The sequence below is a fragment of the Anser cygnoides genome, chromosome 12, assembly GCF_040182565.1.
Source record: "Anser cygnoides isolate HZ-2024a breed goose chromosome 12, Taihu_goose_T2T_genome, whole genome shotgun sequence".
Taxonomy (NCBI): Eukaryota; Metazoa; Chordata; class Aves; order Anseriformes; family Anatidae; genus Anser; species Anser cygnoides.
In genome coordinates this window covers 2018091-2042365 of record NC_089884.1, presented here as the reverse complement: position 1 = coordinate 2042365, position 24275 = coordinate 2018091, and the positions used below count along the sequence as shown (strand labels likewise).

Sequence of the window (24275 nt, the reverse complement as noted above, 5' to 3'; positions counted from 1 at the left end):
TCATGTCCATTTTGCTGGGTAGGAAGCAACTGGGCAGCAGGTGTTTGCAAGCTCCCTTTGCTTCTTAGATGACCAAAAAAGTTTCTTCAGTCCCCCTCTGCAAATCATCAGCAATATCGGTCCAGTCCCATGCAAAACAAAGTTTGCAGCTTTTCCAAGCTTTCCTCCATCAAAAAACTTCTTCCTGCCAACCCTCATCAGCGGCCACTGTCTGAAGCGATGGGAGACGACAAACCCTGGCAAAAGGGTCACGGAGAAAGGTTTGTCCAGCTCCCGAAGGGTGAGGACAACGTGCAGGGAATTGTTCTGGGGCTGCTGAAGCACGTGCACATCCCAGGATGGGGACAGCTGGCCGGGTGCTGTTAAATCGCTTCCCTTTCTCAGCCACCTTGGGGCGTTTGGAGAAGCTGGGGGCAGCAGCAGCACGATGATGAGGGGCTGGATCCGTCCCTTTGTGGTGCTTGGTTGGGGTTTTTTCCAAAAAAACATCATGCTAGTGGGAACCTGGGGCTGGCGGCTCGGGCTGCACCCCCGTACTGGGGCTGTTGTGCACGGTGAGGAGGGGCTCACTGCCAGAAATGCTCCTTGAGGAGCTTCAGATCACTGCAACCACCATAGCCATGCTCTGGAAGGTGGGATTTTATCGCAAGGGCTCCCCATGGCATTGCACAGGAGGATCTCGCCCTCTGCCAAGGGCCAGGAGGACCAGCAGAGGGCTGGAGGCAGCAGGGCCGGGCTCCTCCGGCTCTGCAAGGCCAGCATTGGGTGCTGGGGCTGAGGGTGGGATGAGCTGTCTGCAGCAGGGTGCAGGAAAAAGCTCTGGGGATGGCGCCCCGGATGGGTTTCTCCAAGCAGCTGGGAGTCCGTGAGCTCTCGCACATGCCTTATTATTCCTGCTGGGTGACTTCCAACCGTTTGTTCGGATTTCACGTCTGGTCTCAGAGCGGTATTGTTGAGATGCTTTTGTCTGGCTCATCCCACTTCAATGCTGTCCCGGAGCATCTCCCCACAACACAGAGGCCACTGAATGCCTCCTCCCTTCTTCAGAAACCATGTGCACAGTGGCTGTTGGGTTTCTAGGAAGCTACCACATCCTTTCTCCTCCGGCTTCTCATCACCGTTGGCGCAGGCTGGAGCCCGTCCACGGGCTCGTGCTCAGCTATTGTCCTACCGGCAGCTTCACGAGCGGGTTCCAAAGGCTGCAGAGCGCAGGAAGGTGAACACAGTCACATTTGCAGAAGCCCCCTGGGAGCTCATGCACCCAGTTTCAGGACAGCAGAGAGGCCAGGAGGCGTTCAGAGAGTCCCAGGAAAACAGCTGGAAGCATCCCAGGAAAAGTGCCGGCGTGCATCGCCCCGGCAGGCGTGCCACTCTCGCTGCTGCTTACCTCCATCTCCCTTGTGATTTCCCTCTCTGTTTTTTTTTTTTTTTTTTTTTGTGTTTTTTTTTTTTGTGTTTTTTTTCCCTGAGTGCTCAGAGCTTTAAATAGCAGCGGTGGAGCAGACGCCGTGCCAGGCAGCAGCTGGCGAGGAGCTCCCTACCGATAGTCGAGCCGCGGCCGTGCGCTCCCCGGGTGTCCCTGGCACCTGGCCACCCGCAGCGCTGCAGCGTCGGCGGAGCTGCCAGGGGAGCCAGCAAGGAGACGGGTGGCACCCTGTGGCTCTGAGCCACTTGTCACCCACCTCCCTGTCCCCTCCCTGGTCAAGATTACGCAGGGTGGGAAAGTTTGGTGGGCACCGAGCATCCACGCTTGGCCTTCACCCGTTGTGTCCAGGAGAAGCACGGCTGATGTTCACGGGTTCTGGAGGAGGTGCGGGGTTTTGGTCCCGTGCCTGCAGGACACTGAGCAGGACAGCCGGGGACGCTTCACGCCGACACCCTCCCGAGAAGCTTGCAGCAGCATGAGCAATGCCGCAAGAAGGGGAGCCCTGGGAATGACCAGGCAGTAAAGTCACTCCGAGTGGCAACCTCCCGCAGCTGTGCTGGAGAGCCCTCCTAGGGGGCTGTGCTGCCGCTGGGATTTGTTCCGGAAATGTTCATGTAACAGAAACCGCTTTGTAATTGCTGCTGGTGGCATCGGTACAGAGCTCTGGGGGAGATGGGGCGTGCTCTGGGGAAGCAGAGAGGGAACCAGAAAGCCACTTCGTGCTTCAAGCAGCGCAGTTACGCTTGCGAATTGCGAGGCTGGGTTTGCACTCATGCCCCCTTTGGAGGGGTGATGCTCCCAGGAGAGAGTCCCCAGAGCCTGCAACTTCCCCGAGCTTCATGAGCACAACCGTGAGGCTGTGGACGCACGGAATCAGAGGCCAGTATCAAACATCTGGGCCTCATATCTCTGCTTACCGCAGCCTCGCTCAGAGCGACGTTCATGGCACGTTAAGTCATTTGGCATCCTCATCCTCCCTCGGAGCAGAAGATGCCTTCCTGAGGAAGAAAAGTGCGTCCCTCTTCGATTTGCAGCCCCGTGCAGTGTGCGCCCCGCATCCAGCTTGGTCTTTGCATCCTTATGGCTGTGAGGAGGCACAGAAAAGCAGGCTGCGTTGGTTTCGGCAGCGTGTGAAAGCATTTTCCCACCGCTCTCCGTTGAAAAGCATGATTTAATTAACATTTTTATATGTTTATTATTTAAGAGAGCACATGCTGCTGGTTTGGGGATGGTTTTTTTTTTTTTCCGGTTTTCCCCGACTCATGCTCGTTGTGAAACAGTTGAGTCATGCTCCATATAGACAGGAGGGAAGGGGCAGAGGGAGCGTGGGACGGACAGGGAGCCCCAACCATCCCCACCTGGCAGGGCATGGGGCTGTGGGGCTGTTGTCCATGCACAGAAAAAGTCAGGAAGAGCCTAAAATCCCCCCCTGCTAATCCACGCTAGCTCTCGAGCAGAGCAAAAGCTGAATTTCTTGTGGCTACGCCACAGGTGCAAGCAGGATGCATGCCTGGGCTTCCTCCTGTCGGAGCACCTTCGCTTGGGCGTTATGGCTTTGAAGCCACTGCCTCCCGACATCCATGAAAGAATTGTTGGGAACCACTTGCCTTCAATGGGAGGCCACCAAAAGCAGCGAGAGAAGCCAAGTTTATGCCAAGGACGTGTCTGCAGTGGTCAGGATTGGGCCATCTAGGGGCAGCCTTAAAGCCCGCTTCTCTCTGCCAGCCTCTGCCCAGGGAGGTTGGTGGTTGCAGGCAGCAAGGCTCTGTGCGCATTGCTGTCGTGTAACAGGGCCGGGGACTGGTTGTTTGCTGTGTTGCGGCCTGGCCTTAAAAAAATAAAAAAAAATAAAAAAAAGCCAAGCCATTTTTAGTCGCAGCCCTTTAAGCACAGGCTTACCCTCACACCCGTGCTGGAGGCTCCCCCACGCCAGCGCTGGAGACTTTGCTCATCGCAAAAAAGTAAACATGTGCTCCAGGGCTCTGAAAACAGATAAAAAAATATCCCGCCCTGAAGGAGAAGGATAAACATTGCTAAAATGTTATCGTTTGTGCAACTGCGCTCTGGGTGCTGGATGCGGCCACAACCGCAAGAGCTTCTTCTCTTGCACGGGAAAGTGCCTGGAGCTTTGCTGGGAGCAGCTGGAGCAGCAAGGAGATTTGTTTAGCATCCTCTGCCCTTATCAGCATAAACAGAGCCCCCGTCTTCTGGGGGGGTGACCGGGGCGTTGACCAGACAGCTGCTGGTCCTCATCTCGGGGACAATTGCAAGGTGGGTGCTGGCAGCTCCTTGGTCCCATCAACCCACGTGGCACCACTAGCAGGGGGGTGCTGGAACCCCCCCTCTCCCCATTTCCTGACCCTTTGTGGCTGGACCCGGGTCCAGCGGGTCCCAAAAAAAGGCTGCACGGGGTGGGCGCCCGCTGGGTGCTCCCCGGCACGCGGGGATGCGCCCTTCTCCCGGGAGCCGGGGCAGGATTTCTCCTTTTAGCTGGAGCAGAAAACGTGCGTTTGGAGCTGGTCTCGCTCTCCTCCAGGAGAAGCCGTAGGAAGCAGGGGAAGGTATATAATCATAAAAATAATCGCCCCCAGAAGGCTTCTGCGGAGGGGCCTGGGGCTGGCAGTGGTGTGCGGCCTCTCCGTGTCTCTCTCCGGGGCTAAAGATAGCCGTGTCTGCAGCTGAGCCGTGAATCAGTGGTAAAAAATGTGGGTCACCTCCTGTGTGAAGAAATGAACGTTCAGAGACTCATCCGCTCCTGACCTCATTTTGCTGGGTATGAATCAGGCCCCAGCCCGCCGGACCCCACAGCTGCTCCTGCGCCGGCGGCTCCGCGCTGGGTTACCCGGCCGCACGTCGGCCCTTTAGTAAAAGCTTTTGGGGGCCGGTTTTCTCGTTATAACCAAAGGGCGTTAATTGGGTGAGAGCGCAGGCGTGGGGGTTTTATTCCCGTTTTCTGGGGAGCGGAGCTGGGGACAGGCAGGGTGCTCGGGGCAGACACCGAAAAGGTTAAACCCGGCGTTCCCGCCCCGCGTGTGCACAGCCGCGCGCCAGCACGGGTGTGCGCGTGTGCACGGCTGGGGCATCCCCGTGTGCAGGGACGTGGGTGCTTGCATGCACAGAGGGGGCATGGGCACAGATGTGCGCGTGCAAACACTGCTGGGCACGGGCGTGTGCACGCATGGAAACTCCGTTGTCCGTCGTCATGGGGTGCACAACCAGTACGTGCAGCCAGGTGCCCGCCAGGCACCCAGGGAAAGCTGCACACAGCCTTATCCAGTCTCTCTTTTCTTTTTTTTTCTATCCTGCCGTTGCAAAATCCACTCCCGTTTTTCTTAGTTCAAGTAAAACCTGACATGGACTCCAAAGCAGCGAGAAACCGTGGTGTGAAAGCGTTGGGCTGGCACCTGGGAGCCCCGGGCACCGTCCTCGGCGCTGCCCCACGTGCCAGAGCTGCTTCGCGTGTCCGTGCCTTGCTCGCCCCTCCTCTCGCCCAGCTTTTCTCAGAGCGTGAGCTTCGCTCTGCTCCCCCTGCACGCCAGCACGCAGCGGTGGCACTGCCGGAGGGTGGCACCGCCTGGGACCTCCCTGGGTGCCGCCACCCCGTCCCGCGGGGATACACACGGTGACGGCTTCGCGAGCGTGCCCCGGGCACCCTCTGCCCGAGCTGCCTTTAAATAAAACCATCCCGGCTCCGCGGGGGGAAATCTCGTCCCCGAAAGTGGAAGGGCTCTTTCCTCGCCGCGTCCGCCTGTGCTAAAAGGTCCCGCGCGGCAGAGGAGCGCTGCGGGTGCGTGCAGGGCGCACGGCGCAGCCCTTTAGCCGCAAACCTCCCCGGCACACATCAGTCTCAGACCGGGGCTGAGGTTGGGGCACGAGGCGGTTCGAGTTTCTGCCCCCGTTGGCTTTTCCTTACCCCGCGGGGCTTCGCCTTTCAAAACCCCGGAGCCAGGAAATAGTTAAGCGCTACAGTATTTTGATTAGCAGAGCCTTAAAGTCAGTAAAAGACAGTCAGAGAGAACTATCAGGAGCATGCTAATGAAGTGAAGTCATCAGCAGACACCAGCGAAGGATTCATGCCTGCTCCACGCCGTGTCGTACCGCCGGGCTGCACGAACGGCCGTGCAGGTGGACGGGGGCTCGCAGCGAGGCGACGGCAGCGGTCGGAGCTGGGCTGCCCGGCGTGCGGCACTCCCCTGGATGTCGCGCTCCTTCGCTCCGGCTTTGCGCCTCGCCGGAGCCTGATGATATTTCCAGCTCCACGGGAGCTGCGGGAAGACTGGAGATAGTGCAGAGGGAGACTAGAAAGACAGCAAAGGGCAGCTCCCGTCTCCGAGGGAAAGGTGAGGGAACGCTCTTGGAAAATCCCTTTGGTTTCTCTGTGTCGCCGCTGGATTGGGGAAATGCTGGGGGTGGGGTGAGGGGGACGATTTGGGCTTTTTCGGTGGCAGCGGTGGTTGGAATCGGCGGCGTTGCGCGCTCGCTCTGCCTCCGCATCCGGAAAGTTTCCTCCGGTGCCGGGATCTCGGGGCTGGAGATGTCCCCGTGGGGCTGGAGAAGTCCCCACGGGGCCGGAGATATCCCCGTGGCACCAGCGATGTCCCGAGCCCCGCGCCGGGCACCAGAGCTGGCAGAGCAGGGGCAGATCCTGCCCCCTGGGGACACCAAATCCCACAAGGAACACCGGAACCCAGCTGCCTTCGCTCAGTCCCTCTGGGGATCTGCAGCCCCTCTTTGAAAATACGTCGGCGATTTTAATAACGTTAAATAATGTTGTCCTCCTGTTTCGGGGCTTGGCGGAGAAATTGTGCGAAACTTTTCTCATCCTTTTTTCCTAAAGCGTGTGCACGTTAGCATCGGCGGCTCGCAGGCTCAGGTCCTACCTTTTCTGTAAAAACGGCTTTCGTGGAATAAATCCGAAACCTAGGGCAGAGAGGAGTTTTAGTTACCCGGTTGCCTTAAGGCTAAATCCAGCAGTTCTTACGCAGACAACTCCGCGCTGGAGCTGATGACTCGGCGAAGTTGTTTAATTTACAAAAAAGGCGCACCGTGAAAACATGCATTTGTGTTTATGGTAAACGAAAGAAAAATATGCAGAAGAGCTTTCGCTCCTCGCCAGATGTGATTAACCCCTTCGAGGTGACGACGAGCTCGTGCGACGCGCTCGGGTAACGCCGGCGACGAACGTATCGCCGTGCGGCGGTCGGAGCGAGCCGACGACCCGGCCGCGAGCTCAGCGCACGGACGGATTCCCCGCCGGTCTCCAGGTCGGTCCCCAGATTTGGTGTTTTCTGCCCCAAAGTAGTTTTAATTTTTATTTTTGCAGAGACATCCCAGCCTGTGACACTGAGAGCTGTCAAGGAAGACGGACGCCCAGCTTCTGGGCTTCTGTGAATTCCTGCGATGCGCTGCGTTTCTAATAACGCTGCTTTAAATAACATCCCTCGAGTTTATCCACGCTATCGCAGCATTATAATGTCAGAACCCAATCTTTGGGGCCCGGGGACCTCCGGCGAGATCGGCGACACGATTACTTTTTAATCTTCTATCCGAAGCGTCGTGCTTCCTTGTATCCAGTTCTATCTGGAAAAAAATCTTAATGAGGGTTACTCTAAAACTGACACCTCTCCGTTCGCTGAAGCCCGGCCCCAGCCCTGGCTGTGCACCGTGCGGTGGCACCGGCGTCCCGCCAGGATTTGCCCTTGCACGTGGGAAATGCAGCTCCGTCCCCGCGCGCTGCAGGACAGCATCTTCGCGCCCAGCTCGGCACCTGGGGACGTTGCACGGGCTGAGATTTTCTGCTGCAATCGCGGCTTTAATTAAATACGAGAAAAGTGAGGGAGGATTTCCTCCCCTCTTCTCTCCCTCGTCCTGCCCTGGTGGGTGCGAGCCGGCATCCCGCGGAAGGACCCTGGGTGCGGACAGTCCCCGGTGACCCCTGGGGAGGTCTCCTGGGTGCTGGGACCCGCTCGTGCACGGCCCCCCCGGGCTGCCCTGCGCTCTAGGGGGGATATTTGCTGAATACACCCCAAAACATGTGTTGTTTAAAGCAGGGTCTCGCGTTGTGCTGCAGCCAGCAGACGTGCCAGGAACGGTTCCGCTGCTGTGATTTTCGCTGCGGTTTCTCTGCACCGCGCTCGGGACCGAGGCGCCCAGGGACCCGAAAGTCCCTTAGCAGGAGCTGCCCCCGATCCCATGGCCCTTAAACACCCTCGGATTGTCCGCCGGCCACTTTGGCTGCCTGTCCTTGGAGGAGAAAGGTGTTAAAGGGCCAGTGGCCCACTACTAAGCAACAGTTACCAACAACCTTAGGCAAATAAAATGCGTGAGCTTATGAAAACAGGGGAACTGCAGCTGATTCCCAGCATCTCTGCCGTGTGAGTCAGTAGTGCATGGCTGCTGCTCCCTGCTCGTTCCTAGATGACAGCATCCACACATCAAATCTGCTGGCCCTTGGAGATTAGACATCCCTTAATATTTATGACGGTTTCGAATAACGCGCATTGCTCTGGCTGCTAGATAACACGGGCAAGAAACTGGGATTTACGTGTTTCTGTTCTTAGGGCTTTTTTTTTTTTAATAGCTTAGTTTCTGGGCAGTTCAAGTGCCCTGAGCTGTTCCTGTGTGCTTTTTGGACCGCAGCTGCCACCCCCGGCCAGCTTGTGCCACCCCACTGCAGGTCAGGTCCTCGACCCTTGACCACGTGCCAGCTTGAGAAGAATTCAGCTGCTGAGCTAGGAGCAAGGAGGGCCTTAGCCCGGCGGTGCTCGGTGCTGGGTTTTGTGCAGAAACTCGAGGTCTGGGTGGCTCAGGGGGGATTTCAGCTGCAGCTTTCCCGCTGCAGGCGCTGGGCGAGCGGTCCCAGGAGCCCCGTCTGGCTTTCGGGCATGCCCGTCCCACTGCCAGGGCTCGAGGGAATATCAAGCAAGAGCAAAGCTGGCCTTTGTTCTGCAAACCTCTGGGAAAAAAAAAAAAAAAGTGGTTTTATTGCATGCATGGTGTCCGAGGAGGCTTTCCCAGGATTGCCATGCTGTTGGTGTGGAGAGGCTGGAAGGCATCGTGCGAGCAGAGGCGCTTCCACGTGCGGGTGGACTTGGTGCTGCTCTGAGCTCTGTGTAAGTAACCACATCGGCAGCCTGCGTCCATGGCAGACGTCCGTCTGTCCCAGCTCACCTGCTGGGACATTCCCTGCTCTTCTGGCAAGGTGTGCTCCCGTAATTTAGAGGGTTTGGGGGACTTTTCCTTCTGCAGCAGCCAGAGCTCACCGCTCTGCCCTGTGTGACAGCACAGTGAGGGTGGCCGGGCTGCCACCTGCAGCGTTTCCACCTGCTTGCCTTGGTTTCTGCAAGGAAAAGGGTCGGTGTTTGCCATCCTGTAGGCTGTGTCTTTGACTTTCCCGTGGTACTGGTCGCTGTGGTAAGACGAGGATGGGATTTGGGGGCGGTGGAGGGGACCTGCAAGGTGTCTGCCTCTGTCCTGAGCTCTGCAGAGGTTTGGCGGTGACCTCAGATGACTCGTGTCCTCTCTGCAAGATGGGCCTTTGGGGATGTGTGCTGTGCGTCGGACAGCAAAATGCAGAGGTCCTTGCACAAGAGGCAGTAAAAACACACGGAAAAGCAGAAGAAGAGAATTCCTCCAGGAAAAGATTTTTTTTTTTTTAAATCTGCTTTTAAACACAGCCCACAGCCCAGAGCCCATCTCACCTCACCCTGGGAATCATTTCCTTACCCTGCACGTCACCATCAGTTTTCATCCTGCTGCTCCTTGCTGTGCCTCTGGATGCTGCCTCGCGTTTCCCAGCCCTCCTGCTGCAGCCTCAGCCTCCCCTGCTGAGGTTCACCCCGAATTTTGGGCTGTCACCTCCACGGCACGCTCGCCTGTTTCTGCACAGGTGGTGCTTGGGGACAGGATGGAGCCCTGCAGCCCGGTACCGCCTGGAGCCCCTTCTCCCATTGCTCTCCATCATCTGGCATCAGGATGAGGACTCTGTGGCCACAAGGGCTTTGCTCAAGAAATGCCACCAATCTGCAGGAACTTGGCGCTGCTCTGCGACCTGCTCAGCATGTCCTACACCAGGGATGTCTCCTGGAGGCACGATGAAGGCAAGGTTCAGAGTTTCTCCACGAGCTTCCACCTCCTTTTCTTCCAAAGGATGAGGAGTGTCAGGGACGAGCTCCAGCACAGGGGACACCAGGACGCTGGCTCTGTTGCTGGCAGGGACATGACTGCCGCTGGCTGTGCTGCACCTGCAAGTGGCTCTGGGTGCAAAAAAACACCAGATTTCGATTTTCTGCTCTACTGTGCCCATGCCTTTGGTGCACAAAATTCTCTGCGGCCCCATGCTCCAGCACAGTGCTGGCTGCCGTGCACAGGAGTCATTGCACAGGGCACATCCCTGCTCTGCTGCAGAGATTTTTCTCTCTGCTCCAAACTTTGTAATGTTTTAGGTCCGTGCTTCCCAGGCGCAGCTCCTGTGGCAGCAGCCCAGGCAGGGGACACCTTCCCCAGGGCATCCCCCTGGGGGGACGCGGCCAGGGAGCCTCCGAGAGCGGCTTTCTGCCGGCAGCCCGGCTTTTGGGGCTGGAAGCTGAAATCCTGGAGTACAACATCGCCACCTGTTTGCCACATGCGAACATACAGCAGGACAAATCCCGCCAGGATGCACCCCGTAAGGCCAGTCCCACCAGGATGAACCCCACCAGGATGAACCCTATCAGGATGAGTCCCATCAGGATGAACCCCCGAAGGGTAATCCCATCAGGATAATCCCACCAGAATGAGTCCCATCAGTCAGCCCCTGCACAGACAAAGGCAGGGCAGGAGGGAAGAGGAGAGGACGGAGACAGGAGGCTCCGCTGGTCCCGTGCTGGCGCGGACGCTGCGGTGCTGGTACCGCTTCTCCTGCTTCCACACCCTTCCGTGCTCGCCCGGAGCCCTTCACCACCAGGTTCTTAATGCGTTTTTTTCATCAAGAGGTTTAAGCAGGTCTCTGGAGCTCAACACGGACGAGACCAAGTCAGTGAGAGTGGGACATGGCAGGCTGCGGGTGAGCTGCGTGGCACCCAAGTGATGGATGCTGCTGCGGCATCCCCTGGGAGGCTGCTGGAAGATCTGCTCTGCAGTGGCAGCTAGAAAACGCAGGGGGCTGTAGTGAACGGATCCCCCCTGCTCATCTCTCTCCCTCAAGCAAAACCCCTTTACGGGCTTCGCTTTTCCCAAATGCTCACGGATCTTCTAGGGACTGGTTGGATCGAGCTGAGGCGCACTCGGTGCACGCTGCGTCGTATTGGGGATCCACGGCTCTCGTCATACCGGAGTCAGTCTGCTGTGAAATGCAGGATCTGCACCCCAAAACCCACTGCTCCTGCTGGAAAAGTCTCTGCCCAGGGAAGATGCCCTGGAGAAGACTGCGGGGTTGTGCTGCGTGGAGCAAGGCTGGGGCTGAGCATCAGGGCACTGGGCTCACCCAGCTCACTTCGTTCATTTTGCTGGTTTTCAGTGGATATTTCGGATATCTGGCAATGGACTGAGAACCTACACACGTGGTGGGTTTATCTTCATTCACCTCGATGCAAAAAGCTGATTTGTGCCTGTGCAACACCTATTGTGTAGCCGAGTATTTTGGACAAATGCTCCTGTGCTCCCCGTTTCCATGATCAGCATGTGCACGGACTAAGCATCAGGCTTTTGTTTGAAAGAAGCCTCCTAGAAAATGATGCAAGGAGGCATTTGCGTGTTTAAATTTCGGGGATTTGAAATATTTAGATTCTGCTTATGGATTTTGGCATTTAAGGGGGAGATCTTGAATTTAAAGCCCTGGCTGCTGGCTGCGAGAGGGAGATGTGTGCACACTCACACGCATGTGCACGCACAGAGGGGTTTTCTCTTTTGGAAAGTGCTAATGGGAACAAGCCAACATAGATTGTTCCATTAATGGGGATTTATAGCACAAATCTGCTACTGTTTTGTCAAGACAAACAGAAATAAGTGGGCTTTTAGTGCTGGGAAAGCTGGCCCCAGGGCAGCGTGCTGTTTACTAGCAAAGGGCAGCTGCTCAGAAAAGGCTGCAGGGGAGCAGGAGGGAATAAACAGCAGAAGATGGAGACAAGAAGAAGCAGGATTTGAGGGAGGAAGGAATGAGATCAGGGCCACGGCCTCCAGCCCACTCCGTTGAGCAGGTTTTCCCCCTAAAAGTTTAGGTTGGTGAGCTCGGTTCTCGTTTTCCCCCTTTTTGCTGTGTATTTTGAGAGCTGCCTTCTGCTCCAGAAGATGTGTCAGTGTTTATCCGAACGTAACCACTCCATGCCCTGGCTTCCCCGGAGGAGGGAGAACGTCGCAGCGGGTCCAGCTGCGGAGCTGGGGAGGCGCTGGGCTTTGCTGCTGCTCCTCAGAAACCCGTGTCGGGAGGGTCTCACCTCCGCGGGCAGGTTTTGGGGCTGGCCCGGGCTGGGTGATGCGCTGGTGGAGGATACGAGCAGGTTGGGTTCGTGCACGGGCATGGGCACCGTGGAGGTGAGACGTGTTTGGGGAGAAAGGTCCAAAAATAGGGTCTGGTGTGGTGTGGGGGAACGTGGCTCCGGTCCGCACCATCAGCTGCCCACGTGGCTTTCGTGGGGCTGAAGCCACCTTCACTTGGTGTGACTGAGGTTTGCTCCCCTTGGTTTTGAAACCTCTCAGGAGCCCTGAACCGATGGTTCAGGAGCCAACATCATGTTCTGGACGTCTCTCCTGACATTCCTGCTAGGGTTTGGTCTCTGTGCCGGCAGAAATCTGGCATTTCTGGGCCAAGCTGACACTCTCCTGCCATGCCCCTTCCTCTCCAGCTTCCCACCACGAAGGTGAGGGACCCTTCTCCTCTTCCCTGAGGATGTCCTCTTTCTTTCCCCACCCCACGCAGCATTAAATAGGCATAAATATTTCTGCATCCTGCACCTCCAAGCCTTGGCTCTGCAGCTGTAGGTGGGACGCAGCACAAAGCTGTCACCCTTGTGTCCCCAGGGGGAATGGGCAGCCTCAGGAGCGTGCGCCAGCCCCAAGGGGGACAGCTGGGGACAGGTCGATGCCTGACCTGCGGCCGGGCTCGGGTCAGGGGTGCGAAGCTTTTGGAGCGAGCCTGTTTGTGCTGCGCATAAATAAAGAATTTCTCCCTGCGCCATGCCTTATTATGCAAAGGCAAGTCCTGAAAAAATATGGACTTTCCTCTCTCGTAATTTAGAGGGAAAAAAAACAATTAAACAATTACCCGGCGTTAGGCAGCGGTTGCGAGGTGTCCTCTCATCTCCCGTGCCGGGGAGCTGCGTGGCAAGGGGGAGCACCCGCGGGGTGTCCTTCTCCTGTGGGTGTGATGTCCTTGGTGCACGTGGCGCTTGAAACTCTGGGAAAAGCTTCTTTTTATTCACACGCTTGTGCAAAAATCCGGGCAGAACTGCTCCGTCTACAACAACACGTTGAAGAGGGTCTGCGCGCTGCTTGGTGCGGAAGGGAGCCGGGATGGAGAAGGGCAGGGGGGGAAAGCCCAAGTGAGGTTAGGAGGAAATGAATTTGAAATGAAAAAAAAAGAAAAGAAAAGAAAAAAAAAAAAAAGGATTAAATTCCATCTGGGTTGGTGACCTGCTGGAGGCAGGCTCAGCGATTCCCCTCGCCCTCGCAGGTGGCACCCCCCAGTTTCACTTCGAGGCTGTGAAACTGGAAAACCCAACGGCAACTTGGTTGCAAACAGAAAATGAGAATTACTCAGTCCTGCCTCAGCATCGAGCCTGGTCCATGAAAGAGCAAGAAGTGGGAGAAGCCGACGTGGTGACACCTCTCGGCAGGTGGCCCCGTGGTGGCAGGAGCGGGGGGTGGCAGGGGGAAGGCGGCCGCGGCTGGGACACAGTGGTACCCGTGGTCCCCTTCCAGCTCTTATTCTCTAAGGACACCCTAAAGCAGAGGTCCCATGGCCACGAGGCAACGCTAAAGCCATAAGAAGCGTGAATCCTCCTCCTGTGGATGCAAACCAAGCAGCTTTCCACCCCCTCCCACGGCCCTTCGACCCAACTGCTTTCTGCACCGCTCGCCTGCTCCTTGCCGGGTTCCTGCCGGCAGCAGCGACGCTGGAGGAGAAAAATCCCACATCCTACCTCCGGCATGGGATGCTGCACCCCGGCAGCCCCTCGTGATGCACGAAGCTGTGGCCCAGGAGCAGGGAGCGTGGGGCTGGCCGGGTGCTCCGCATCCCCCGTGGGTACAGGAAAGCCTTGAGCAAAGCGCAGCCACCTCCGAGATGCCTATCTTGGCGCGACCGCAATCTTTCAGCATCTAAACAGCCAGAAAATCGAGCCTTTGAGTTTCACACCTGCGAGGTGCCGAGGCCTGGATCAAGTGTGTGTTTGCGCAGGGGAGGGGAGGCAGCCCGGGAGGATGCGCTCTGCGCCCTGCCGCCGCCGCCGCTCCCCCGGCACCGCGCTGGCGCTTGCCTCCCGGACTGCGATTGCGAGGGAACATCGTGCTTCTAGCAGGCATGGCACGTATTTCCAAGCCAAATAAAAGTCTGACCGCCGTGCAGAGCAGCAGAGCTGGCGGCGGGCGAGGCAGGGCGGCGGGACACGTGCCAGCCTGGTGCCACCCCGCAGCGGTCCCCTTCGGCGCAGCCGGTGCCACCGCTGCTGCGCGGGGACGTTTCGCTCCTGTCCACTGCCAGGTTTTGCTGGGTTTTCTCCCACTGGGCACAAGGACGTAGTTTTCTGGCTCAGCAGGGGAAAAGGCAAGGCGAGCTTTGGTTGTTTTTATTAGACTTAAAAAGGAAGCTTTAAAGCAGACGTTCCTACGAGTTCTGAGCCCATTCCGCACGTCGCAGCCGTGCCAGCACAGCCAAGTAGCAAAATCCTCACGTCGGCTGTTCGGCTCCCAGCTGCAGAAAGCTGGTGTCACCCAGCAGCCAAACCCTGTCCCCTTGCTGGGGGCTCGTGCTGCTCGCTGGGCATCCCCCCCAGCTCAGCACTCCGAGCTGGTCTGGCCTTGGGGTTCCCTCTTTGCTCCCAGCACCGTTCTGGGCTGAAAAAACTGTTATTCTGGTCCCAGGACTGCCCTGGGTAGCTGATTTCGGTCACTGCAGGCTGTGCCAAATGTCCGGGGACGTGGAAGGAGCGACAGGAATACGCGCACACGCTCCCGTTTAATCTGGCTCTTGCTTTTGGATGCGGCAGCCCCTTAGAGCTCCCTTGTCATGCACTTCTGTGTGCTCAGCTGGGTCTGTGCCTGCTGCAGCTGGAGACAGAGGGGTCCTCGGGGCTTCGGGTGCCCCGGGTTCATGTCTGCCCCATCCCAGGCACAGGGGGCATTTCGGTGGGGAACATTCTGGCCCTACTTTTGACAATCTGGTACTTTTTGGCACTGCAAACGTGCCTGTTGGCAAGGGAACAGGAGGATGCGGGGTGCCAGGGGTAGGCGTGCATCCTGCTCACATCTGGGCCCCTGAAAACAGTGCTGTGCAGCCGAGCTGAGCGCCTCGCACCCACGTTTCTCAGCAAGGAGAAACGTCTGGGATGCTCTGAGATAAGGAGCCAGAATGATGGCATGGGAAGGGTGGCAGTGGCAGGACAGCAGCCACCGGCCACCGATTCCGCTCCCTGCCTCAGTTTCCCTGCTCCTGCCCCTCTTTAGCACAGGGGTATCCTGCCATAGCAATGGTGAAAAAAATAAAATCAAATTAAAAAGAAGAGTTAAGGAACAGAGATGGGGGATTTCTCCTGGGCTGAGCTGGTGAAGCAGGGATGTGTGTGGTGCTTGGTACAGCCTGAAGCTGCTGCTCATGGTGCAACGTAACGGCTCGGCGGGGAGTTCTCGCTCTGCTCCTGCAACCACTTCACCACCAGCCGCCTCCCTGGGGTCTCCCTGAGCTCCCAGGGGTGGCCGTGGGGAGCGCAGCACTTCCAGGGGTGCTTCTGGGGCATCGTGCTGGGGTAGGCACCAGCACAGCATCCTTGCAGCCAAACACAAATGGGGGGGACTCGTGCCTCGGTTTCCCCGTTGCAAGGAGGGTAGGAGTGCTCGGGTACATGCCCGGGACATCTGGCACGTCCCCGGCCGTGCTGAGAGCTGACAGTGACCTATTTACCTACAGCAGAACTTTCTGCTCCACTTGTTTGACCCGGCACCTTTCTGTTTGCTTAGAGCCGGGAACGTTTCCTCTCGGCCAAGCCTGGTGCGCACGCAGGTATGTTTGCACGGGCGCCCGTGCCCGAGAGACAGACTGCTGCTCTGTGCATCCCCGCTCCTCCACCTCGGAGGAATTCGGCCCCTTCTGCTGCAGTGCCATTGCAAAATTCACCCCCAAACGCTCCCACGTTTTTCTTTGCCCCCCATCCTTTAGGCTGCCCAGCCGTCAGCTCGGGGACGGGCAGTAGAAAGGTGACATTGTTCTGCCCTCAGCGTCCCGGCTCTGTAGCTGCCTCAGCCATGCGTGTTTGCATATGTTAAAAATATTTAGTCCGCTGCTAAAAAAAATATTATGCCCGAGATCTGGGGCCAGCTAAATATAATGCCATCTATGTGTCCGTGGCGCGGCGAGCCGGAGGCACAGAGGGGTACTATTTGTGGTCGGAGCGTGGGGCTGCGCTGTGAGCAGCGCTGCCGGGATGCTCCTGTCTGCAAGAAATGCTTTCATCCTCCCCGAGGGTTTATCCCCCTGAGGGATGAGGGGCATGGGCAGCTCTTGGCTCTGGTCTGGGGCTTTGCACCGGGTGCTGCTCGTGCTGGGTGCGTCCCCGTGCCCGGGGCGGGGATGCGCGGGGCAAGGAGGAAAAGGAGTTCGGGAGAAGATCTTGGCCCTAAGAAAAAGCAAAAAAAGTGGACGAGCAGATGGAGGATGCTCCTGTATTCAGAGCCAGGGGATGGCACATCGCAGGGATGAGCCCTGCTCCCCGAAACCCCCTGTGCACGAGGTGTTTTTTGGAGATGGGTGCATGGCACAGCAGAGAGCGCGGAGACTCAAACTCCCCTCCTGTGTGCCGTGGATCCTGTAAGGGCAATTTACGGCCATTCCCAAGCTCGCTCGGGCTTTCCCCCTGCTCAGGCTGGGAAGAGGCTTCCCGAGAGGTTCCAGATAAAGAATCTCGAGCCAGCTGAGCGTGTGGGAGGGTAAACATTTCCCTGTAGTAACATCCCCCAGCGAGAGGCAGGAGAAAAGGGTTTGTTCTGGCCGCAGGGGGAGGCCGGAGGGGAGCGAGGCTGGAGGCTTTCTGGGCAGGAGCATTAAGGAATAATTTCCTCCACTTTCTGCAGACGTATTTATTTTTGAAGTGGGAAGAGGGGCTGGAGGGGGGTGAAATAATCCAGGGCAGAGCATGGAGGGATCCTCACACCCTCTTGCCTTTGCTTTCGGGGGGGATTTTTTCCCCCTGCAAGAGCTGGGCGAGGCAGGAGGCAGCGGCCCCCGCACACTGCGGCCATTCACGGCGGGCACGCTCGGGCCGGGAGGAGGATCATTTGTTCACGATATAGGCCGGGTAAAATGGGCTGGTTGTCTGAGCGGGGACGGAGCGTAATGTATAGAAGCGCAAGCCTCAATACGCCCATTTATTAGCGGAGCCCTTCGCGAAGCGGGCCCGTGAATAAACTATACAGCTCGCACAAAAATGTAAATGTTAGGGATCCCTCAGAGACATAATTACAGGAAAAAATAAGGACAGCTTGTCAGCCTTTGGGAAGCAGGCCTCCCGCTCCCCTCCCCGAGCTGCTGATCCGCAGCGTCCCGCTCCTCGCCGCGGCCCCGGCCCCGAATTAATCCCGCTGATTAACGACGGCCGCCTCTCCCCGGCCCGCGGCGCGCGCCTCGGTGCGCCGGGCGCTCGCATTCCTCCGGCCCGTGTGCCACCGGCTTCCCTGGACCCCAGTGAAAGGGTTCATTCATGCCTCCTCGCTGCCTTCTAGAGTTACCACACCCTGGGCCTCCGCTCCGCAGCGTCTCTCTGTTTTCCTTTCATTAGCAGGATTCCCAGCTTGAATGTCTGCGAAGGGCTGGGGAGGGATGCTGCGACCGGCTTGGCATCGGGGCTCTGCGCAGAGCTGCCCCGCGCTCCTGCCGTTTGCCGTCAAAAATGCTCGCTGTAGTCATGGGCTTTTTTTTTTTTCTTTCTTTCTTTTTTTTTTCCTCAAAAATGTAGCTAAAAAAGCGACTCACAGCGCTGCTCCGTGCCTCAGTTTCCCCACGCGCAGCCTGCGGGTGCCCGGTCCCCACACCCCCCTGCTTTCACCCACGGCAGCGACGGTTTTGGGGCCCTCGGCGTGGGACACGAGCGCCGCCAGGAGCATCACCGATAACCCAGATGTGCTGGGACGGTTTTTGCACTAGCCTTTGCCCCGTGTGCGTGTGCAGATGTGGGACGAGCAGCGGATGCTGGCCCACAGCCTGGTGCCACCCCAAATCCCTTGTAGGGTGGCTGGAAGAAGCCCCCTGCAGGAGTGGGATCGGGGCATGGCCATGCCCCGGCAGCCCGCGGTTTGGGTTATGTCGGCTTCCCTTCCAGCTGGTGAGCAGAGCCTTTACCGGAGCAAGATGAGATGAGAGCAAGGAAATGAGTTTCTGAGGGATCCGTGCGCGGGCACGGCGGGTCGCGAAGGGCGGTGATCAGCACCGAGCGGTGCCATGCAGAGGAGCCGCAGCTTTTGCCGCCCCCCTCTGCCCCCCCCCCGCAGATGACAGCAGCCTTCCTGGCCCTGCTCTCCTGCTCAGCAGCCAGCTTTATGGGGCCGCTGCTTTCCCATTGCTCTGTCCCTTCGTCTGACGGAGGCGGTTGTCCTCTCTCCATGGAAGGGTGCAAAAACAAGGCGTGGATGGGCGGTGGTGGGGACCCCCGGCGATGAGCACCCAAGTGGGAAAGGGGCTTTGGGAAGGCCCCGTCCCTTCCTCAGCAGCGGTGACGCCCGGTGCCAGGACCCCGCGGGTGCTCCCCGCGGCTTGGCTGGGCTCCTGCAGCCTTTGCTGTGGTGGGAACGGCGTGAGCTCCTTCTGTCCCCCAGGGATGTGTCCCCATAAGCTTTTGACAAGGGCGGTAACTGCTGCGTGCCAAGGCTTCAAAACCTCCCTTGCAGACACTGTTGGGCTTGAAATAAATAGAGTTGTTGGCTATTAAACCTGCTCGTCCCACTGATCAGACTGCCCGCACGCTTCGCTGCTACCTGGCTGCATCTCCTGGTCTGGAAACGTCCAGAAACGTCCCCCAAATCCTCGCAGCAGGACCTGGGGTGCCACTCCCCATGTCCTTGGCGCAGGCACAATCTGCCTTACCCTGCTCTCTGACTCCGAGCCCGTAGTCGCTCGGCTTGTGGTTTTGAGAAGCCTGAAATAAAGAACAAGCAAATGGCAAAGATGAGTGGTGCTGCCTGCGCAGTTCCCAGCCATGAATCAGCCTCTGGCTCCGCTCTGAGCTTCGGTCCCCAGCACCTGCCCCGGGGCCATCTCAGGACTGCTCGGCCAGCCCGTGCTCTCCGATGCTGTGCGAGCGTGGGCTGTGGATTCAGACCTGCATCAGGCACCCACGGTACATGCTATGGTCAGACCAAAGCCTTTTTTCATCCCATCATTTGTGCAAACGTCATTTTCTTTTGTATAAGATAAGTTGGGGTCATCGTCACCGCCTGGGGGGAAATCACAGCTCCTGGGTAAGAAGTGAAGCCCAGGTCCTGCAAATGAGGGTTTTATTTTGATACAGCCCTATATGTATTTTAAGCAACGTTTATTAGTGATTTATTTCGTGTAGAAAGATGCACCTGGCTTTGATTTATGTTACACGAGAAACGTCTTGGCCGAAGCAAAAAGCACAGAGCTTAGAGAGGAGGGGGACACGAACTTTTTCTTTTATGGTGCATAATGAGACGTTTGCTCTGTGACAATTATATAAGTGGTTTCATGTTAGCGGATTCAAAACAAATCTATGAATACAGCATGTATTTTCAAATTCATTGTTTTGCCTCTGAATGAGTCTCCTAAAAAAGTCCCCGCCATGGATCCGGAGCCAGCTCGCTGCTAGACTGGTTTCAGCCCCAAGTAGCTCCGCTGGCTTTGGGGAAGTTCCTCGGGACTTACCTCATGTGCTAAAATGAGCTTTTTTTCTGCCTTCATCCCTCCTGCTGGATGGGGTGGTGTGCTGGGGACCGCATCCGTGCAGTGTTTCGTGGTGACACTCGCCAAATAGATGTTAAGGGCTGGCGTCGTGCTACTCTTCTTCCTGGAACATGGCATCCTATGGATGCACAGAGGCTACAGAAGGGCTGTTTTAGGGGGTTTTCCCCAAAAAGTGGTGCACTACGTCAGCCAAACCTGCAAAACGCCGTGCACAGGCTTACCTTCAGAAGGCAATAGCCAAGGTGGTGCCGAAGCCTGGGGGGTGCCGGGGGAGCCGGGATGGTGGCACGGTGGCGGCGCGAGCCCGTCCCCGTCGCCCCCATCATATTCGGAGCTGCCGACGGGCTGGAGGCGAGCCGGGCGAAGGCAGCCTTTTTCAGCCCTTTCCTTCTGGTTTTCATCAAAACAGGCCTTTGCTGAAATTGCGCAGGCCTTTGGAGAGCTTTTGATCCAGACCGGTGCGCGTTATCCTACAGCAGGTTTCCCTAGGACGTGGGGCGTAACGGGAGCGAAAGCCTCGTGCGGGCAGCGTGGACGGGAAGACGTCCGAGGGCACGGCCGAGATTTCACTACAGCGATGAAAAATGCCTGTTTGCTTCTGGGGAAGAGGAAAAATAGAGTGAGAGAAAGCTGTTAAATACGAGTAATTGGAAACCGTGCGCGCTTTATCGCCGACAATGTCCAAAAGTTGCTGGAGCCCCGCTACTCCCGTCCGCAGGAGCCGGCCTGACTTTTCAAAGGCCGCTCGCGGAGGTTGCTGTAAATAAGCTCGGGCTCGTCCGGGGGCTGCCTGGACACCGGCCAGGCGAGGCTTTGTGCTGAAACTCCGCTTGATGGCCGAGGTGAAGATGACAAGGGATTCTCTGCGCTTCGCGGCGCTGCGGAAACAACCGTCGCAACGTGGACGCGCCGACCGGCCCGCGGAGAGTTGTGCCGACCTCAGCCCGGCTTTCAGGCTTTACACCCGCTCCTGTCGGAGGAAAGCGAGGCCGACAACCCCCTCGGCCTCTTACCCTTACAAATTGGCAGAGCGCTTTTTGATTGTAACTTCTCACACGAGCGGCCCCGATCGCGGGGGCCAAAATCCCCCCGGCGCTCGCGGCGCCGCAGGCGGGCAGGGCCTGATCCTGCTCGGCCCGGGGCGGCCGCAAATCGGCCCCAGCTGCCGGGAGGGCAGCGGGGTGGCTCTGGATTTACTCCGGTGTAACTGGGAGCAGGCTGCCGGTGCGGAGGATGTGTGCCTTTGATATTGTAACCTAAAACTGGCAGCTTTCCCTGCTCTGGCAGGAGTTTAGAAACATTGCCATATGAGCTGGTTTTCCAGAGGGGCCTGAAAATGCAATCCATTATCTGATATTTTGGAGCAGCTTTTTTAATTAAGGCTCTGGCTAAAGGGCTGATTCGAGAGGTGTGTTTTTCTTGTCCTTAGGGACTTGGCACATCCTCGCGTCTGTCACCCTCCCGAAACTACGGAGTCACTTTTCCTCCCGTGTCATATTCGGAGCAAAGCCTTTTTATTATTTTTTTTTCCTTTTTTTTTTTTTTTCTAATTTTTTTTTTTCCCCCCCCCTACCAGAGGTGCAGATAAATCATTAGAGCCTCCGCTCGGCTCGTCTCCTTCTCCCGTAGCCCAACTTCTGTGCGCTACTGGCTGGTGCGGCTCGGAGGGGGCGTGAGCAGCGCGGCTCCGTGCCTGTGGTCAGTAATGAAGACTTCTCTTTTTATACACAGATTACGGAGGAACTGCACGGGCTGAGACGGCAGCTCTTAATCCCCCGACTTTTTGGATCGCCAGCCGTCGCCGAGGAGAATGCAGCCCTCCCCTCCGGCCGGCTTATAATGAGGTGAGTAAGCACCCTTTTGTCATTTGGGGGCTCGCTCCCTGATGGAAAGTAAATATTATTTTTCGTTCGGGGCGAAGGACGGGGAGGAAAGGCGAATGTGCTGCTCGCCACATGTCAGCGTTCGGGTTTTAGTACCTCAGCCCCGGCGATTTCCTAGGGTTTGCCCTCCTGCGTGGTCCGCCTCGCCGACGGGGTCCCGCGTTTCGCCCTGCGGAGTCCCCTTTCTGCAACTTTTCTCCCCCCGTTTCTCGCTCATTCAATGACTCAACGAGGCTTGTCAGCGCTAAAAAATGATGCCGCTCCGCTGCAAAGCATTCGGGCTATTCGTGTCATCCCGGACCTTTAAAAAGGGAAAAAAAAAGCCTGGCCGTTCCCTTTGCCACCCCCCCCCCGGCCGCAAACCGCCCCGCTCTGCCGCCGGCCTCAGCCCGTCCCTGTCACCGGCGGGGGCACCGCGGCTGCCCGGCAGGCGAAGGGTTAATCCCGCTCCCCCCGCCCCGAGTTCATCTGCAAAAAATATGAAGTGAGGATGGATCTGCTCATCTGCTGAGCAGAGAAGTTGCCTTTGATGTCAGCCCTTCCTTTCCTCCTTTTTTTTCTCCCCTTTTTTTTTTTTCTCCTTTTTTCTATTTTTTTCTCCTTTTTTTTTTTTTTTCCCCATTTTTTCCCCCTTTTTAACCCTTCTCCCTGTGCCGGCCACCTCCCCGGGGGGGCTCGGAGGGCCAAAACCTCTCCCTGCAGAGCCACGGTCTTGAGCTTCGGGAGGGGTCCCCCCAGGAGCAGTGGCCCCCCCAGGTGTCCCCCCCCGGGCAAACTGCCCCCCATCCAAAAATCCCAAATCCCCCCCACCTCGCCTGTCCCCAGGGCTGGCCCCGAGCCAGTTCCCGGTGCCTTTTTCTTTCTTTCTTTTTTTTTTGGGGGGGTGCTGGGGGGGGGTTAACCCCTTTTCTTCGAGGCCGAGGGAAAATCGCCGCGGCCGCTTTAAGGCAGCAGTCCCTTTAAGCGACTTTCCATTTGCTGCTTTGGAGAGCTGAGAATTTGGTTTCCCAGATTTCCTTTGAATTGTGTGCAGTAGTTAGAGGGAGTTTAAAAAAAAAAAAAAAAAAAGGGAAAAAAAAAAAAACACAACTACTGTACGCTCAGGAAACCTTCTGCAGCAGCAGCAAGATGCGGGGAGAAAGGGAAAAAATTAGTGTTTTTTTTTAAAAAAAAAGTCGCCTGCTACAATTTTCCTTTGCTTTTCCAGTCCCGTTGCCTCTTCCCTGCGTGGGGAGCGGTGGAATTGGGCAGTGGCAGGGAGGGAACCCCCTGACCCCCCCGGCCCCAAGTCACCCCCCCCCCCAGCACAGGCTGCACCGGGCACCGATGGGGTTAACGGCGCTCGCCAGCTGGGGAGCATCATAAATTTGCGGCCGTGCCCCACCAAATTAATTCGCACTTTTCTTTTCCTAATGTTTGCGCCGAAGAAGAACGAACGAAGAAAAAAAAAAAAAGGGAGAGAGAGAGAGAGAGAGAAAAGACCCTAAATAAATAAGCAGGCTGGAAGGGGGCTGGGGGGAGGCTCTGTTTCCTCAATTAGCTGGGACTTGCCTTCTCTTGACGAACGGAAGGCAGCGCGTTTTAGCCTCTGGATTTGTGGAGCTTTCTCCAAGTGCCAAGTCTGGTTATACGGGGACTTGGGAGGGTTCGCTGGAGGAATCCGAGGCGCGCTCTGCTCCGTTAACTCCTTCGGGGCCGAGCGCCGTCGGAGGCGCGTGCCCGAAACGCCGGCAGCCGAGGAGGAAGCGTTGGGCACCCGGGAGCTTTGGGGAGGGGGCTGCCCGTCGGGACCCCCTGCGAGGTGCGCTGGAGGAGAGATGCCGGCACCCCGAGAGTGCCGAGACACCCTGTGGCGGAGCCGGGATGCTCGTCCTCATCCTCAGCGAGCGGCTCGCGGGGCTCTGGGGAAGGCAAAGAGCCCCTGGTGCAGCTGTGTGGGTGGTGGTGATGGGTCGGAGCGGGGTCCTCGTGCCCCGGAGGAGAGGCTGAGGGTGCGTTTTGCCGCGGTGAGGCACCGGCATCGCAGCACACCTGCGCTGTGCCACTCGGGGCCCTACGGCACCGCTCCCGCAGCCAGCAGCCATGCAAACAGCAACGGCAGGAACTGCTTTGGGCGCCGCGAAAACATGGTCACGGTTTTGGAAAAAAAAAAAAAAGCGAGAATTGGCTGCACAGCACCGCCAGCAAACACCTTCGGATGGGGAGCTCTGTAGGACCCCCCAGCGGGGCCGCTGCAGGGAGGTGCTCCCCGGCAGGGCACAGCCACCTGTGCACAGGTCGGCGAGGGCACGGGGGGAGCACCTTCACCTGTCGGGGAAAAAAATCCTCCTGGACATGCAGAACCCGTGCAAAGGAGGCTTTGGCCGTGCGTGGACGTGGGATGTCGTGACGCGGTTCCTGCAGCCCCGCCGTGCCTTTGCCCCGTGGTCCCCATCGCGCCCCGCGCTGCGCCTGGAGGGCAGCCCGCCCGCCTCCACCAGCACGCCACGGCTCCTTTCCCCCGCGCTGGAACTGTAAAGGGGCCTTAAAAAGGAAGCAAAAGTAACTTAAATTTAATTTACACTCACTTAGAGGCCTCTTTACGTGGCTCGAGGAGCATAAAGGGGCCTTAATGCAGCTGGGAATCGGCCCCTGCGCGTATCTGCCGGCTGACTGCTGGGCATTCACGTTGCACGGGCTCACCTCCGGCTGCAGGCCAGCTTTTAATCCCTGAACCCAGGTATAACGACGTCCGAGGAGGAACAGCAGCGGACCGAGTGGGGTTAGGCCTCGTTTACACGTGGGGAAAGTGAAATCAGGGCTGGGCTTCCAAGGAATGGCTTGCAGGGAGCGCGGTCGTGGCTTGCCAAGAAATATGCGATACCTC

General features: G+C 57.7%; 1 protein-coding gene and 1 long non-coding RNA gene across 12 annotated transcripts in view; one reads left to right on the top strand and one right to left on the bottom strand.

Moving 5' to 3' along the window:
• The window catches only part of ZNF469 (zinc finger protein 469), a 229524-nt gene that overhangs the window by 164599 nt on the left and 40650 nt on the right, over positions 1–24275 (top strand). For 7 of the 11 annotated variants that reach the window (XM_067004289.1, XM_067004287.1, XM_067004286.1 and 4 more), the window contains one exon: positions 21258–21370. The gene's annotated coding sequence lies outside the window, so the exon portion shown is untranslated. The other 4 variants (XM_067004298.1, XM_067004295.1, XM_067004294.1 and 1 more) reach the window with 3 other exon arrangements.
• LOC106046505 (uncharacterized) lies at positions 18606–23275 on the bottom strand. The gene is made up of 4 exons (XR_001213257.3): positions 22961–23275; positions 21506–21710; positions 19488–20124; positions 18606–18741 (listed from the first exon to the last, which is right to left on the bottom strand). It is a non-coding gene; the product is annotated as an uncharacterized lncRNA (long non-coding RNA).